The 15,478-nt window shown below is 44.5% G+C and overlaps 2 long non-coding RNA genes across 2 annotated transcripts in view; one reads left to right on the forward strand and one right to left on the reverse strand.

Annotated features, from left to right (window-relative positions):
• The window catches only part of LOC143666628 (uncharacterized), a 161,056-nt gene that overhangs the window by 48,296 nt on the left and 97,282 nt on the right, over window positions 1-15,478 (forward strand). The window contains exons 2-3 of the long non-coding RNA XR_013167703.1: window positions 7,773-7,893; window positions 8,837-10,862. This is a non-coding gene — a long non-coding RNA (uncharacterized LOC143666628). The remainder of the gene's footprint in view (window positions 1-7,772; window positions 7,894-8,836; window positions 10,863-15,478) is intronic.
• LOC143666627 (uncharacterized) lies at window positions 2,688-4,554 on the reverse strand. Its single transcript, XR_013167702.1, has 3 exons — window positions 4,456-4,554; window positions 4,063-4,209; window positions 2,688-2,915 (listed from the first exon to the last, which is right to left on the reverse strand). It is a non-coding gene; the product is annotated as an uncharacterized LOC143666627 (long non-coding RNA).

A 15,478-nucleotide genomic window follows, 5' to 3' on the forward strand; every position in this document is an offset into this window, starting at 1 on the left:
TACCCTTTTGAGAGTAGGTATGTGACCCAGGCCTGGCCAATCAGCTTATCCAGTGTCCTAGCCATAATGATTGGCTCAGGGATGAGTATGTGACCCAAGCTGAACCAATGAGCATTGGCCCTGAGACCATTGTTGGGGCTCTCAGACCATTGGGGTCACTAAGCTGATAGAATAGGAGCTAATGGTTGTTAGGAAGAGCTAGTGTTTGGGAACAGCCATGCATGCTGAGAAGAAGCAAGCCATCATGGAGGGAAGAGTTGAGAGATGAAGGTTAGTTTCCTACTCATATCATCTGAACTCCAGTATCCAGCTTCGCCTAAATCTAACACTGGATATAAGTCAACAAACCACAGTTTTTGCTTAGGCAAGTTTGATTTGGGTTTCATTTGCATTAGAAAGAATCCTGATGTGTGCAAATTGTTCTTCCGACAACTGCTTTTATTCTTGAGTCAGAAATGGTCTTAGTGAAATGAAAAGGCAGCTTGATTCAGTGCAAAAACACAAGGAATTCAGAGTCAGATAGTCATATATACCACTTACCAATTGGGTCATCTTGGACATAATACCCTAGCTTTATGCAACTCTATTTTATCATCTTGAAAAAGAGGGAATAAAATAGTGCCTACCTCATGGGGTTGGTGTGAGGATTACATGAATTAATGTCACCATTGTAACAGATGAGCACACTATGAAATATAATTCTCTCTCGCAGATGTGGAGAGGGGTGGAGAATGCCTGGACAATCTCTCCTTCCCGGTGTACCTCGCAGGCTCCGGGAAGGAAGAAAGCAACCCAGTTCTGTTCTTTCCAGACAGACACAGGAAGAGGTCAACCAGCTGTCTGGCTTGGATAATTCATCCCACCAGCTAAAGAGTAAATGGAGTGGATTTAGGGGAAACTGAGGGCAAGTACCTGTTGAGTTGCTTGGCAGGCTCCTGCCCCTAAGCCTCTGCCCCTGTTCCTTGCTCACACAATTTGTGTCTTTTTTTGGGCTCCTGATGAAGGTTGCTTATGAAATGCTGGGCTGAGCTCATTCCCAAGCGGATGAAGTGGATGTAGGCATCCTTGTGAGGAGTTATCAGGGCCCTGGGAGCTGTTGGGAGCTTCATCCATCATGTGGGCAGAGTTCACCAGCAGCCCCTCCCAGGATGTATCTCATGATACTTTCCACTCCCTCACTGTCCTCAATACCACATTTCAGAAATGATGATATTCAGTTTACCCAATAGAACTTTTAGTTCAGGGGGATGTAGGAAATGAGGGGATGGTGTATATAAAGATTTAACCCATGTTCCTAAAGATTGGGATATAGAGTTGAACTAAGTGTCATAAAACAATGCTTTTCTGACTGTACTCTGACTGTTCTGTGAAAATTCAGCTGCCTTCAAGTTCTCCTCGATGGTCATGAGAGTCCAGGGGGAGTTTGCTTGTGCTCTTGAGCATAGCAGCTCCTTGCATTCTCTATAAGGAAAGCCACTTCATTTACTTTTTCGGCCAATCGTGGTTTCTCCTTCCCCTTTTCTCACTCTTCAAATGCTTGCCCTTCCCTGAACCCTGGAAGATTCAGAACTATGTCTACATGATTCTTTTTTTTAATTCTGGCGTTTGCCATGGTTGATTATATCTAGGTGTGGACATGAGATCAAAGCCTGGAAAAGTGGAGTTTTTCCCAGCAATTTGGAATTAAGAGTCTCTAAGCTCATCTTTGGTGGGTGCTTGCAACGAAAGGGTTTGAAAAGTTCATGCCACTGCAGTCGTGTTTGACCCATGGATACCTGTAGCTGAAAAACTGGTTTGGAGAGATGGAGAGGGAGAGGGAGAGGGAAAAAGAGGAGGGAGAGAGGGGAGAATAAAACCCATGAACATAGACTTAGAAATGAGGGACCAGGCAATCTGGGAAACACAGGGACAGTAGCTATATGGTCCCCTGCTGACCTTCTACCACACAACTTTACTATGCTTCCTAACTTAGGGCTTTGTGTGAGTTCTATACCCTGTAACGAAATTTTCTGAATCTAAGACTCTAGATCCAAATGCCAATGTGCAGGAAAATCCCAGGACAGAGAATTGTATTGCATCGTGCTATGGGTATGTGATCAGTAAAACCAGACTGGGAAACTATAAGCCAAATGTCCTGGGTTCTTTGGCAGATGCACTATAAGTTAAAGAAAGAGATGGAAAGGAAACCTATAGGATAAAAAATAAGCCTAAAAGGACACATTGTGATGAAAAAGGCACTTCACCTTTGTGGCATTCTTTCCCCAAACCCTGAACACCAGCATCATCTTGAGAAAGACAGAAGGCAAACCCACATTGAAGGATATTCTGCAACATGCTTGACCAATACGCCTCAAAATTGTCCAGGTTATGAAAAACAAGGAAAGACCAAGGAACTGTCAGTGACCAGAGGAGCCTAACAAGACATGTGGTAGCTAGGATGGGACCCTGGATCAGGTAAAGGACATTAGTGAAAAAATTGGTAAAATCCAAACAGAATCTAGGGTTTAGTTTACAGCAATGTCGATTTCCTAGTTGGGACAAATACAGCACAGTATTATAAAATAACAGGCAAAACTGAAACTGGGTAAGGGGTAAAAAGGAATTCTCTGTATTAGCTTTGCATATCTTCTGTAGATCTAAATTTTTTCCAAGACAAAAAGTTTATTTTAAGAAAAAAAAGAGACACATCAAGTTAAAAAATTGGACTAGTGTCCAATTATTATTATGGTTTCCAAGGATGCACATTAAACATTCTTACCACAAAGAAATGTGAGGAAGAGATGACTGCGAAAGTTAGGACAGTGGCTACTTTTAGAGGACAAGGGGCTGTTTGGCATCAGGCACGTGGTGACACTTCTGATCTGGGGGTGATTGAAGGACTTTACTTGTAGTAATTCAGTAAGCTACGTATCGTTCTGCGTGGGTTTAAAAAATAGCTTTAATGAAATTGAAGTCACACATCACATTAGCTACCCATTTAAAGTGCAGCCATCATCATGGTCAATTTTAGAACATTTTCATCACCTCAGAAAGAAACTTTGTACCCTTTACCAATCACTCCACTACCCTCCCACCCTCCCAGCCTTCAAGCCCTAAAACCCACCAATCTGCTTTCTGTCTCTATGAATTTGTTTATACTCGACATTTCATACAACTGAAGTCATTTATTACATGGATTTTTTCTGACCAGCTTCTTTCACTCAGCATAATGCCTTCAAGGCTCATCCATGTTGCAGCATGTATCAGAACTTCATTCCATTTTATGATCAAATAATATTCCATGGTATGGATATATCATATTTTATTTATCCATGCATCTGTTGATGGACATTTGAGCTGTTTCCTTTTTGTCTATTATGAATGATGCTGTTATAAATATTCATGTACAGGATTTTGTATGGGCATATGTTTTCATTTCTCTTGGTTATATACCTAAGAGTGGAATTGCTGGGTCATATGAGAACTCTATGTTTAATTGTTTGAAGAGCTGCCAGACTGCCAAAGTGGCTGCTACATTTTATATGCCTGCCAGTGGTATATGAGAGCTGCTATTTCTCTACCTCAATGCCAACATTCAGTAATTGACTTTTTGATTCTAGCCATCCTAGTGGGCATGCAGTGGTATCTCACTGCTTCATGTGGTTTTTGATATTTTTTACTTTACAGTTAAAAAAGGTTTAAAAAACATTTCCACTTGGGTGGGCCATGGTGGATCAGTGGCAGACTTCTTGCCTGCCATGCCAGAGACCCGGGTTCAATTCCTGGTACCTGCCCATGTGAAAAAAGAAATAAAAAACGTATCCACTTGACATTTTGCTGGGTTACCTGCTGCTTGGCTTCTCTTTACCCTTGACCTACACTACTGCAATAGCTCCTTGCTGCCGTCCAGTTCACACTAGTCCTGTCTACTCTACTCTTAGCCAGCAGCCAGAGTGATGTTTAAAAAATGCAAAGCCGGTCACAAATGGAACTAACTCAGACCCATAGATCCAGCTGGCTGCTGGCCCAACAGCCATCCCACCTTTTTCCTTGTGTTTTCTCAGGTGTCAGGTGACAGCGTACCTGGGGAAGGTGGGGTTTGTCCGCAGCCCCATGGGTGAACCACAAAGGCCATTCTCCTGTCCCGGTGGTTTGTCTTGGCCTGGGTGTGTGATCCTGTCCTGGCCAGGGAATAAGATGGAGGATCTTCTGGTAGCTTCAGAGGTTTCTCTGAGAAAAGGAGGCACGCATGGGGGAAAGAGCCACACCCCTTCCTTCCTGCCTTAGGGGATGTAGTGGGGCCCGTGGCATTTACACCCTAGCAGTCATCTCGAGACTACGGGGGGAGATCCTGTCCTTGTCCACACACTGAGGATGGCAGGGTTGGGGGATGGCATGCCTATCCTGTTTAGATCAAATGGGAACCAACTTTAATTGACTTCAACTTTAACTGACAGGATAAGGGGGTTTGCTCACACATTTATTTCCCCTTCCTCCTATACTTGACCATGAGGCTTTGAGTACAGGTATGGCATCTGATTCAACTCAGTTTCCTTAGCCCCAGCCTAGTACCTGGCACAAAGTGGGTGTTCAGTTAATACTGGTCAAATGGATGATACCATTCCTTGGTGAGGGAGAGAGATACCCAGAGTTCTGAAGTCCAAATAGCATGGGGTAGTCTGGAGAAGTGGAGGGTGGGCATTCTATAGTTGGGTATAGCATAACAACAACAACAACAGCTAACTTCCATGGTTTTAACACTCTGTACCCATTTTACAGGTGACAGAACATGGTCTGAGGGCAGTGCAGTGATTTTCTCACCATTGCACTGAAACCGGGGCAGGGCTGAGACCAGGACACCACGCCTCTTTGCTTCCCGGCTCGCTCTCTCGCTAACCTGGGGTGGAACTGCTTTTTCTTCTTTCCTCAGTATCAGAGGCTAGTGTTAGCAGCATGGAGCCAGGTGGACCTCAGTTGGAATGACCTGGGTCCTAGCACTGCTTTCTTTCTTACTCCCGAGTCTTGGTTCCCTTGTCTGAAAACCAGCATATTAGTTTTCTATTTTTGTGCAAAATATGACCACAAACTTAACAGCTTAGCATAATACACATACTCATCATATCACAGTTTCTGAAGGCCGGGAGGGTGTTGGCACAGACTGGCTGGCTCTTCTGCTTGGGGTTTTGCCAGGCAGTAGTCCAGGTGTTGGCCCAGGACCTGGTCTCCTGGGAGGCTCAACTCGGGAAGGACGAGCTTCCAGGCTCCCTCGGGTGGCTGGGAGAATTCATCTCCTTGGGGTCATAGAACTGAGGCCCTGTTTTCTTGCTGGCTGTCAGTGGGGGTCTCTGTCCACTCCCAGAGCCTGCTTGCATTCCTTTCCCTGTGGCCCTCATGCCGTGGCAGCTTATTTCTTCAAAGCCAGTGAGGGACTCTCTTTCCTGTCAGCCGATTTGGAGTCTTATATGATGAAACATAATTGAGGGAGTCACATCCCAGCACCTTTGCCTTGTTGTGTAACCTAAGCAGGAAGTGCCATTCCATGACTTTGCCATATTCTACTGCTTAGAAGTAAATCACAGGTTCTACCTGCCTTCAAGGGAAGGGAATTATAAACCACAGATGGATATAACAGTCATAAAATAAGAGTCTGGGAACTTGCCTGGCTTGTAGTGGAACTCTGTGGAATGCTTACTCATGTTATTAAGAGAAGGGGCAGGCAGATGCCCAAACTCAATTCTGTCTGGGTGCTTGCCAAGGACCAGCCCTTCCCATCCATTTCCCCGTGAGTAAACTTTCTTGACTTGGGGACTCACCTTAGCTATGAGCACTGTTTTTAGAACCTGCCAGCCAAAAAATACAGCCCTGAGAATTTTGGAGCAGCTGCTTCTCAGGTTCCAGGCAAATGATTTTGGCCCCGTCCTGAGATGGGAATCATTTCAAGGGGATGGTTTGCTCATTCTGGACCTACCGTCAGCAGATGCTCCCACCGAGGACGTGTGTCCACCCTGAACAAGGCTGAGCGAGTCAAATTAATTTCTTTTATGACCCAAGGCAAGTTTGAAATTGGCTCTTCCGAGATGAAATAGGAAAGGCAGTTGCAATTCACGGGCTCGTGAACCCCCTTCTCCTCCACCTCCTTCCCATCAGGCCTCCAGCAATTTAATTGGGGTGAGATTCCTTCCACCAAGCAAGGCACTCGGCCTCTCTCGCTGCAGCACGGGCCCTGCTAGAGATGGTATTTTGAAGCGGCATCTGTGGGCAGACACGGGGCCGCCCCATAGGCTGGTCTGCCCTGGTAGATTTTAGTGACCTTGTAGAAGTAAACTTTGGGGACTGTTGAGCAGTGTCAGAAGTGGGAGAGGGCAGAAGGAGACGTACCTTTTCAGTCCTGTAATTGCCAATTGTAAGGGTGAAACCTTGTCTCTGAATCCCAGTCTCCAGTGATGATGATTTCACCTCATTTTTGGACAGTGTGTTAGCGGTTGTATGGGCATCTGCCTTGGTTTGCAAGGACAGTCCCATTTACTTTGGTTCCCTGGCTTATTTATGTCTCAAAAACACCCTGGTTTGAGTGATAAGCTATCTGGCCAGGGTTCAGATTTCACAGCCTCGGCAGTGTTGACATATAGGGCTGGATAATTTTTTGTTATTGCTGGGAGGAGGGGCTGCTGCCCAGTGCATTACACAATGCTTAGCAGCCTCTCTGGCCTCTACCCACTGAACACAGTAGCCACCCCCTTCCCAGTTGTTGTGACAACCCAAAATGTCTGCAGACATGGCCAAATGTCCCCTGGGGATCAAAAGCCCCCCTGCATGAGAACGGATGTCTTAGTCAGGTAGCACTGTTGAATTCTTCCTCTGATATCATCTGAGTAACTTAAGTACTTGGTTCACATCCTGGAGGGAAAACCTCTACAAAGTGATTCTCTGTTGATTTTGCCTGCTCAGTCCCCATTCTCCTTTTTCCTGGAACAGCATCCCCTTTTTCCTTTGGGGAAATTCCCCTTCTCCATTGTCCATTCTCTAGGTGCTTCCAGTGACTCAAGGGACCGCGGTGTGACCCACCCAGGCTTGGCCAATCAGGGCCTGCCATTCCCCTGGTTCTACTGACCCATTCAGGAACAGGTATCTAATCTGAGTTGGACCAACAGGTGTCAGTTTTGGGACTTTTGTCAAATCAATAGGAAAAAAGGTGTTATCTTTCTGCTGGGGATGCAAAGGAGGCGGCTGGGCCATCACCTCCAGGGGAGGGTCTATTGAGAATGAAGCTACAGAGGAAAGCAGAGTTGAGAGAGGAGAGAAATGGAAGCTGATCACATTGTTTAGGAACCTGGATCCTGCTGAACCTGAAGATGTCTCTTACCTAGAGTTAATTTTGTAACTAAGCCGATTTGAGTTGAGTTTCTGACAATTTGCAACTCAAAAAGGCCTTGTGCTTCCAGGGGATATTTCTCCGTAACCCTTTCTCACCAATAGAGTAAGTAGACTTAATCCTACTAATGATCAGCTTTGTGACACGTCAAATGGGAATATCACATTTGGTCTTTCTCCATCAACTTTTCCCACTATTACTAGGGCACAGCCAAAGCAGCTGGTATCCTTTACCTCATTTTTTTCATCTCCTTCAAGACTACATTGAACTAGTATCTATTCTTCCTCATTCTCCTTGACCTCCTTTCTCTCTTTCCAATCCTATAATTATTATTTTAATTATTATCCACATTTATGAGCGGTTCTTGTACCAGCACATCTAAACAGAAATAATCTTCTGTAAGCTAATTCTCTTGCACCAGGTTCTACCCAGCTGTCCCTGATTCTAAATGTGCTACGTAACTAATGAGGAAAGTCTGAAAGAAAAAGCAACAAACCGCAAAATCATAAAGAAGTCCCATCCCAAGACCCAGAAAAGATCAGGTAACCTTTGGATTATTTCCTTCCTTTTTTGTTTCATATGTTTACACACTCGAGCTCATAGCCTATAGGAAAGTATATATATTTCTAGAAATAGAACAATAAAACAGAATCTCCCACTTAAAGGTTCTGAACATTATTTTTAATAATTGTAGAACATTCCATTATATGAATATAAGTTTAAAAATATTTTCCTGTTGGTAGACCTTTCATCTTTTACTATTTGCAATAGCATGCCAGCATCCTAGGTGTGAATCTGTGTTCCCCAGTTGGATCACTTCCCTAGGGTAGATTCCTGGCAGTGGATTTGCTGGGTCAAAGTGAGTAAGCATTTTTAAGGCTCTTAGCACATACTGCCCAATGGCTTTCTGGAAAAATTGTATCTGTTTACCTTGCCACAAGCAGCACGGGTGGGTCAGACATGAGAATTCTGACTGCAGTTGTTCATCAGGTTCCACCTGGTTCAGGTGATGCCAACAATATTCTAAAACCTCTAGCACCTCCACCAAAAAAAAATATATAATACATACAATATTTGATAATATATAATACTAATAATAATTCAGAGCTTATAATATGCCAGTATTTTTGCTAAGCAGTCTACATGTATTATCTCATTTAATCCTTCCAGTAACCTATAAATGATTATCTTATCATTATAATCCACCCATTTACAGGTGAGGATAATAAGTCCCAAAGAGGTTAAGCAACTTCCCTAATGACCATACCCAGTAAGTAGTGGATCCCAGATTTAAACCTGGGCAGTCTGACTTTTATCAGTTTGATGACTTTACTTTTTCAGCAAGACAGAGTAGCCTAGTTGAGGGTAACCCCCAGGCAGGGAGCTGTTTGGTACAATGCACAGAGCACTTAAGTCCTACTGTGAGCAAAAGAATTGCTACATGTTGTAAATAAGAATCAGGGCTCTGTATTATTTTTTTTTCAGGTCTCTACCTCTTAAGGGAACGATCATCCTAGCCAGGTCTGTGACTGAAGGAAACACCCTCTTCTGATCCTATCATTCCAAAGAATTCCCATGAACTAAATCTCTAAAGAGGCTTGCTATCCTCTTTAGATGAGGTCTCTCAGCAAAACGCCAGCTGCACAAGTTACTGGGTCCCTCTAAGTGGGGTGGCTTGGTTTCTTGCTGTGAAGGTGGAGTGCTGCCTGAACATCTGGCATAACCTTTCTGGGGAAGATACGGTCGTTTCTTGACAAAATGCTTCTTGAAAGTCATTAGTTTGGTTTCTACCACCTTTTCCTGGAGGTAGGGTTAATGCCTGACTCTCAAAGTGTGGTCCCTGGACAAGTGACATCAACACATGGAAGCTTGTTAGAAATACAAATTTTCTAACTCTATCCCAGACTTGCTGAATCAGAAACCCTGAGGGTGGGGCCTAGAAATCTGGGATCTAATAAGCCTTCCAGATAATCCCGAGGCATGCTGGATTTTGAGATCTGCAGCTCTAAACCTTAGTTTCCTCCTTCGCAAAGTAGTCGTAATAGTCATAGTAGTAATACCTGCCTCATGGATTACAGGGATCTAAATGTAAAGGATCTAATTTAAATAAAGTCCTAGGCACAGTGCCTCACATACAGTAAGCACAGTAGGTGTCAGCTGGCAAACCAGCTCTGAACTTGTCCAAGGTCATTGTGCTGAACCTCTGCAACTTTATCTGCCCTGCATCCCCATCCTTTGGGGAACTGCCTTTTGCTTGTGGCCTGTTGGGCTGCCAAGCACACTTTTCTATCTCCTTACCCCCATCCTGGTGTGGCCAAAGCCTGGCCGACCAGATGCTTGTCTTCTGGGGATTTGTGTTTAAGGCGAGACCTCCTGACCAGATAGTCAATGGAGCTGAGCCATCCCATGGCGCACACTAGCCAGATGCTTCTTAATTTATAATCTGTTTTTCTCCTTGGGTTTTATTAAAATGCATTTCTTACAAGCTCCTGGTAATAGTGATGCAGGCAACTCTTGGCTTGTGGACCACTCTTGGAGTAGGATCCTGAGAACAGTGGTACCCATTTTTAGGATCACTTTAGAATCATCTGGAGGATCCACCAACTGAATCCCAATTTTTAAGGGTGAGTTCTGAGAATCAGTGTTTTGTTTTTTTTTTTTCTTATGAAGCTCCCCAGTTGATTTTTACCTGCACTTAGGATTGAGAACGACTACTGTAGAGAGAAAATCCAAGCATTTCTGGAACCTCTTTGGGCCTGGATATTTAATCTTGCTTTGATGATCTGAGCTCCCCCTTTTAAATGTTTGCTTAAGAGTTGGGTTCTGTTGCTTGCAACCAAAGAATCTTAAGGGGTAAAAGTCTCAGAAATGAGAGAAAAACCAAGGCTCATTTTTAGCTCCCCTAGCCTCTAAAGAATGTATCTTTCTGTTACATGCTCCATGGGATGGAGCTTTGATTTGGTTGGGATAGTGCCATGGGGATATGGAATATCCCCTCTTGCCTTTGACCCCTTCAAGGTCTATCTGTAGAAGGCCTCTCTCTGGGCCCTCTTTGCTCTTTGCTGAGTCCCAGGTCTGGATTCTGCAGGCAGTGGCTTCACTAGCATTTGACAAGCCAGGCCAGCTGACAGAAGTGTGAAGCGGCTTGCTCACCTGTCAGGTGGTGATAATGAAAACTGATGGTCTGCTCTAGGCATAACAGGCGGCAGCTGGTATAGGGCCTCCTTCCTGTGTAGGGCATGACTTGGACAGCTTTGCCACCCTAGCCAGGGGGTCATGGTTCCCTGAAGCCGATGACATCTACCTCCTGGAGCTGATATTCCTCCACTCCAAATGGACTTGTGTTGACCTGGACCAGCTAACCATGATCTCCTGGAGACGGTGTTGCCAGGGAGACCCAGATGCACAACAGGTATCCAGGATCCCTTGGCTGCAGCTCTGCCCAGAGTTCCAGATGTCAGGCTCTTATTTCAGTCTCCCTGCTTGGGAGACTTCTTCACCTTTGTGGTTGGTGAGCATTTCTTTATTAGTGGCAAACAGCTGCACCTTATTTGGCTACCTATGCTTCCACATCCCTGCCCCCCACAGGGTCCAGCATCTAAAGGTCAATGCCTGGCCCTGCAGTGGGACTCCAGGGGATGCTCCCACTCTTCCTTCTGATCCCTTGTTGGGGACTGCTAAATCTGGATTCACCCTGCTAGAGAGAAGCTGCTCTTTAAGGCCAGAAGTGCCAGGAACAGAGGGGCAGGCAAGAGGGCGAGTGTGACAGGGTCAGCCTTCAAGGTTAGGAGCTCAAAAGGGTTAAAAGTGCTTGCCTTGAGGAGAAGGATTGAATGAGGAGGAGAATTGGGGGCAAGAGAGGTTTGTTTTTCGTCTCAAGCCTTCCCTCCCTTTCAGGCACATTTATGTTACTTTGATAAAACATCTAAACTATTCATGAAAAAAATCAGAAGCCAAAAAAATTCTGTATAACAGAATTGCAAAAAGAATAAAAAATAATGCTACATACTAATTTATATCGATGCATTAGGTTTTTACATGTCATCTAATACACTATTAATTCCCACTACAATTGAGAGTGACCAACCTGTCTTGGTTTGCATGGGGCTTTCCTAGTTTTAGCATGGAAAGTTCTATGTCCCAGGGAACCCCCTGGGAGGGTTGGTCACCCTACCACAGCCCCAAGTGGCAGCTGTTCTTAACCACCATTTTACCTGATGAGGGAACTAAGCCTCCAAGAGCTTCTGTAACTTACATAAAGGCCTCACAGCTAGTTAGTGGGAGACAGAGTTAAGGATCATACAGATAGTTAGTAGAAATAGTTAAGCTGGTTAATAGTAGCCACAGTTAAATTAAAGGTCCTAAGACTACTTAGTTAGTTAAGGGTAACAGCTAGTTAATTGTAGACACAGTTAAGTGTCCCACGGCTAGTTAGTTGTAGATACAGTTAGTTAAGGGTAACAGCTAGTTAGTGGTAGACACAATTAAGGGTCACACAATTAGTAGTAAAAATAGTTAAGGGTCACACAGCTAGTTAGTGGTAGACAGTTAAGGGTCATACAGCTGGTTAGTAGACACAGTTAAGGATATCACAGCTAGTTGGTGGTATCCACGTTAAATTAAAGGTCCCATAGCAGTTAAAGGTCACATAGCTAGTTAGTGTGGGAGACACAGTTAGTTAAGGGCAACAGCTAGTTAGTTGTAGACACAGTTAAGGACCACACATTTGGTTAGTGATGGACACTGCTAAGGGTCAAACTAGACTTGAACCAGGCATGCCCTGACTTGGGCCCCTGAGGTCTATGTTACTATCACCTGGAGTCTTAGAGCTGAAAGGACTTTAAGGTCATGATGTCCAACCCCCAAGTTTGTAAACGGGGAATCTTGGGCCCAGAGTGGCAAAATGACCTACTCAAGGTCGACAGTGAGTTCCTTTTGTGCTTCCAAGGGACCGACGGACTGGAAATCAGGGGAGATTTATGCCAAGGCAGGGATCCATTAGGAGGCCTGCCAGTTGGCTTTGAGGAGGGCGGCGGCACAGACAAGGCGGTATCTGGGCCCAGGCTGGGGCAGGGGTGGAGGGGAGGCTGCCTCCCTTTATAATTTACACACACAGCAGCAACAGCCCAGGGGGAGAGAACCCAAACAAACTCTCAAAGGATGTTTTGGACTTAATCCCGGGGTCGGAAGCAGCCTGGCAAGATAAATAAGATAAAGTTGGTACGCCTCTAAGGTTGAGCAATCATATCACTATTGCATTTGAAATATTCATGAGGGGAAGGGAGGTTTGAGAAACAGCCCCAGAAACATATTCTGCTTTGAAAAGACAGAATTCAAAGGCATGAAAAATGAATCAGGGGAAATTAATGTTGGGGCCAGGGGGGTGGGTTAGCAGGGGGACAATTATTGCCCAGAAGGAACAGGAGGGAAACCTGGGGAAGATGTCTCACACTGGGCTGTGATTGGAATTCTCTATCCTGCTTGGAATATTTGAAATGTCAATTGTCTCATCTATCATCTGAAGTCACCACTTGGTCGGAAAATGGATGACTCTAGCAAGGATTAAAAAGCAAAGTGGGGTGGGGTATGAGATGGGGAGGGTGGAGCGGGGCGGGGGAGGTGGAGAGAGATCAGTAAAGCGAACTAACTCCTATAAATTATGGACCATTTCTGATCCCTCAAAGATGGTGTGAAAAGGAACAAAGAACTAAACCTTACTCTTCCCAAAAGGCCAGCAATTTCTTGCACATCTCTGGACTTCCGTTTCTACCTTTGTAAAACCAGGGGTTTGGGCCAAATGCTCTCTACGTCATGCTGTGCTAGCATTAAGGGGCTCTGATTTAGTGATGTACTTAGGAGTCAAGGGTAGCTGAAGGCAAAATGGTTGAGCATAGTCATTGCTGGTGGAAATATAGACTTGAGGTTTAGCGCCTGTTGGCAGAGCCCCTCAAGTCTGCACCTAGTAAGTCAGTCTAGTGGAGTTTGAGCCTTGAACCACCGACAGGTGCAGCCGTTCTGGAGAGAGATCTGGTACTGAAGGAAATGGAGTCTGCATGTACTCCCAGATCCTGGACCAGCAGCATTAGCTCACCTGGGACCTGTTAAAAATGCAAATTCTCTAGTCTTTTTTAACAAGAACCCTGGGTGAGTCACAGGCCTACTAAAGTCCCCAAGATGTACTGACTTAAGACACAGCACTGCCACTCCTAGATTTATCCTCCAGAGAAAGCTGCACCCAGGAAGTACAACAAGCACATGGAAAAGGATGTTTGAGGAGGAGGGTTTGTGGTAGTGAGGAATTGGAAGCAATTGAGATGACCATCAGAAGGGGAATAGATAAGGAAAATATGATGAATGCACAGCATGGAATAGCATTGTTCAGCAGGTAGAAGAATGAAGCTGATGTACTCACAGCAATATGTACAGATTTTAAAAACAAAGAGTTGAGGGGAAATATGCTAGGGCATAGAACCGACTCTATATCATGCTGCAATTTTTTTATTAATTAAAAAAAAATTAACTAACACAACATTTAGAAATCATTCCATTCTACATATCATGCTGCAATTTTTATAGCTTAAAAATGCATCACACACAAGGCAACATGTCATGTGTAAAGCCCCACGAGGGCAAGGTTTTTTTTTTCTATTTTGTTTACCACTGTATTCTTGGCACATAGAAGCACTTACTATTTGATGAACAAATGCATTTTACAAGTATATGTAGACATAAAAGAGAAAAGGAGTAAATCAAATGAGAGGCTATTGCACGGACTGATAATGGTGTTGGATCATCATTCAAAGAATGACGACGTCATCATTCTACATTTGGGGTGAAATAAAAGTCCAAGCCTATGTAAGGCTGGCCAGACCCGGCTCAAGAGTTTGTTCCATTCAGCAGTTGCTTGACTGCCCTTCTTTTCACCTATCCAAGGTCCTGCTCACTCATCTCTTGGTTCACCACCTCCTTGCTTTATCTCTAAAGCTTTAGCAACTGTTATTGTAGAAAGAGCCTCCCCCAGTCATGGTTTTCTATTGAATGCTTTGCATGCATCACCTTACTCAACCTTGCAGCAATCTCTAGACCACTGGTTCTTGGGGAGATTTGGCAATGTGCGGAGATATTTTTGATTGTTACAATTTTGTGTGTATGTGCGTATGCAAAGGACAAAGATGCTGCTAAATAGTCTACAATGCATAGGACAGATCCCACAACAAAGAATGATCAGGTCCAAAATGCCAATGGGATTGAGGTTGATAAACCTTGCCCCAGAGGTAGGGCGCTCTATTATTTCCATTTTTATAGGTGAGGAAACTGAGGCATAGAGAGTTAGGTCAACCTGCCAAGATCCCATGGCTGGTATGCAGTGGAAGGATTATGTAAATGAAGTTAGGCTGGCTCCAGTGTTTTGCTCTCTCAGATGGGAAATCGAAGCAAACAGAGATGGGAACAACTTTTACTCCCTTCACACAGTTATGTTACAACGAGGGTGACTAGCTGTCCTAGTTTCGCCCAGGACCTAGCTTGTGACAAGATCATTATAGTCAATCCTTTGAGTTCATACCGTGTGCTCATTCCTACTGATAGAGACGAAGCCCTGGACTCAAATTCACCTACAATGACTTTATCATCCATAGAGCTCAAGGTTGTGGTTGAGTTTCCCACTGTTCTGAAAATATTTATCTGTAAGGCCCTTGGGTTGAGTCAGCAAGCCTCTGAGTAGAACAGCACAGCATCCATCCTTAAAGATTTCTGAAGTCTCTTTGAGGAATAGATCAGTTGGGGATGGTGTCCTAGAGGAAAAATACCCAAGGGATTTGATGCCAAGGCCAGAGTCCTGGTATGACCTTGGACAAATCACTTAACCTGTCTGGACTTGGGGATCCTCATTTGGAGTATGAATTGTTAATAACAAGAGTGACGTTAGTGAGTCGTCCCTTGGGCTGGGCACTGTGCTAAGCACTCTGCAGGGTCTATCTCATTTAAGATTCACAATAACAGTAGTGGGTAGCCCAGGGATGCAGTGATGCGTGATAGAGTCAGGATGCAAACCCAGATTGTTCTACTCTGAAGACCACATACATAACTGCTATGTAAGGCTGTCTCCCTTGGCTGTTTCTAAGGAGA

This window comes from Tamandua tetradactyla, chromosome 23 (assembly GCF_023851605.1).
Source record: "Tamandua tetradactyla isolate mTamTet1 chromosome 23, mTamTet1.pri, whole genome shotgun sequence".
Taxonomy (NCBI): domain Eukaryota; kingdom Metazoa; phylum Chordata; class Mammalia; order Pilosa; family Myrmecophagidae; genus Tamandua; species Tamandua tetradactyla.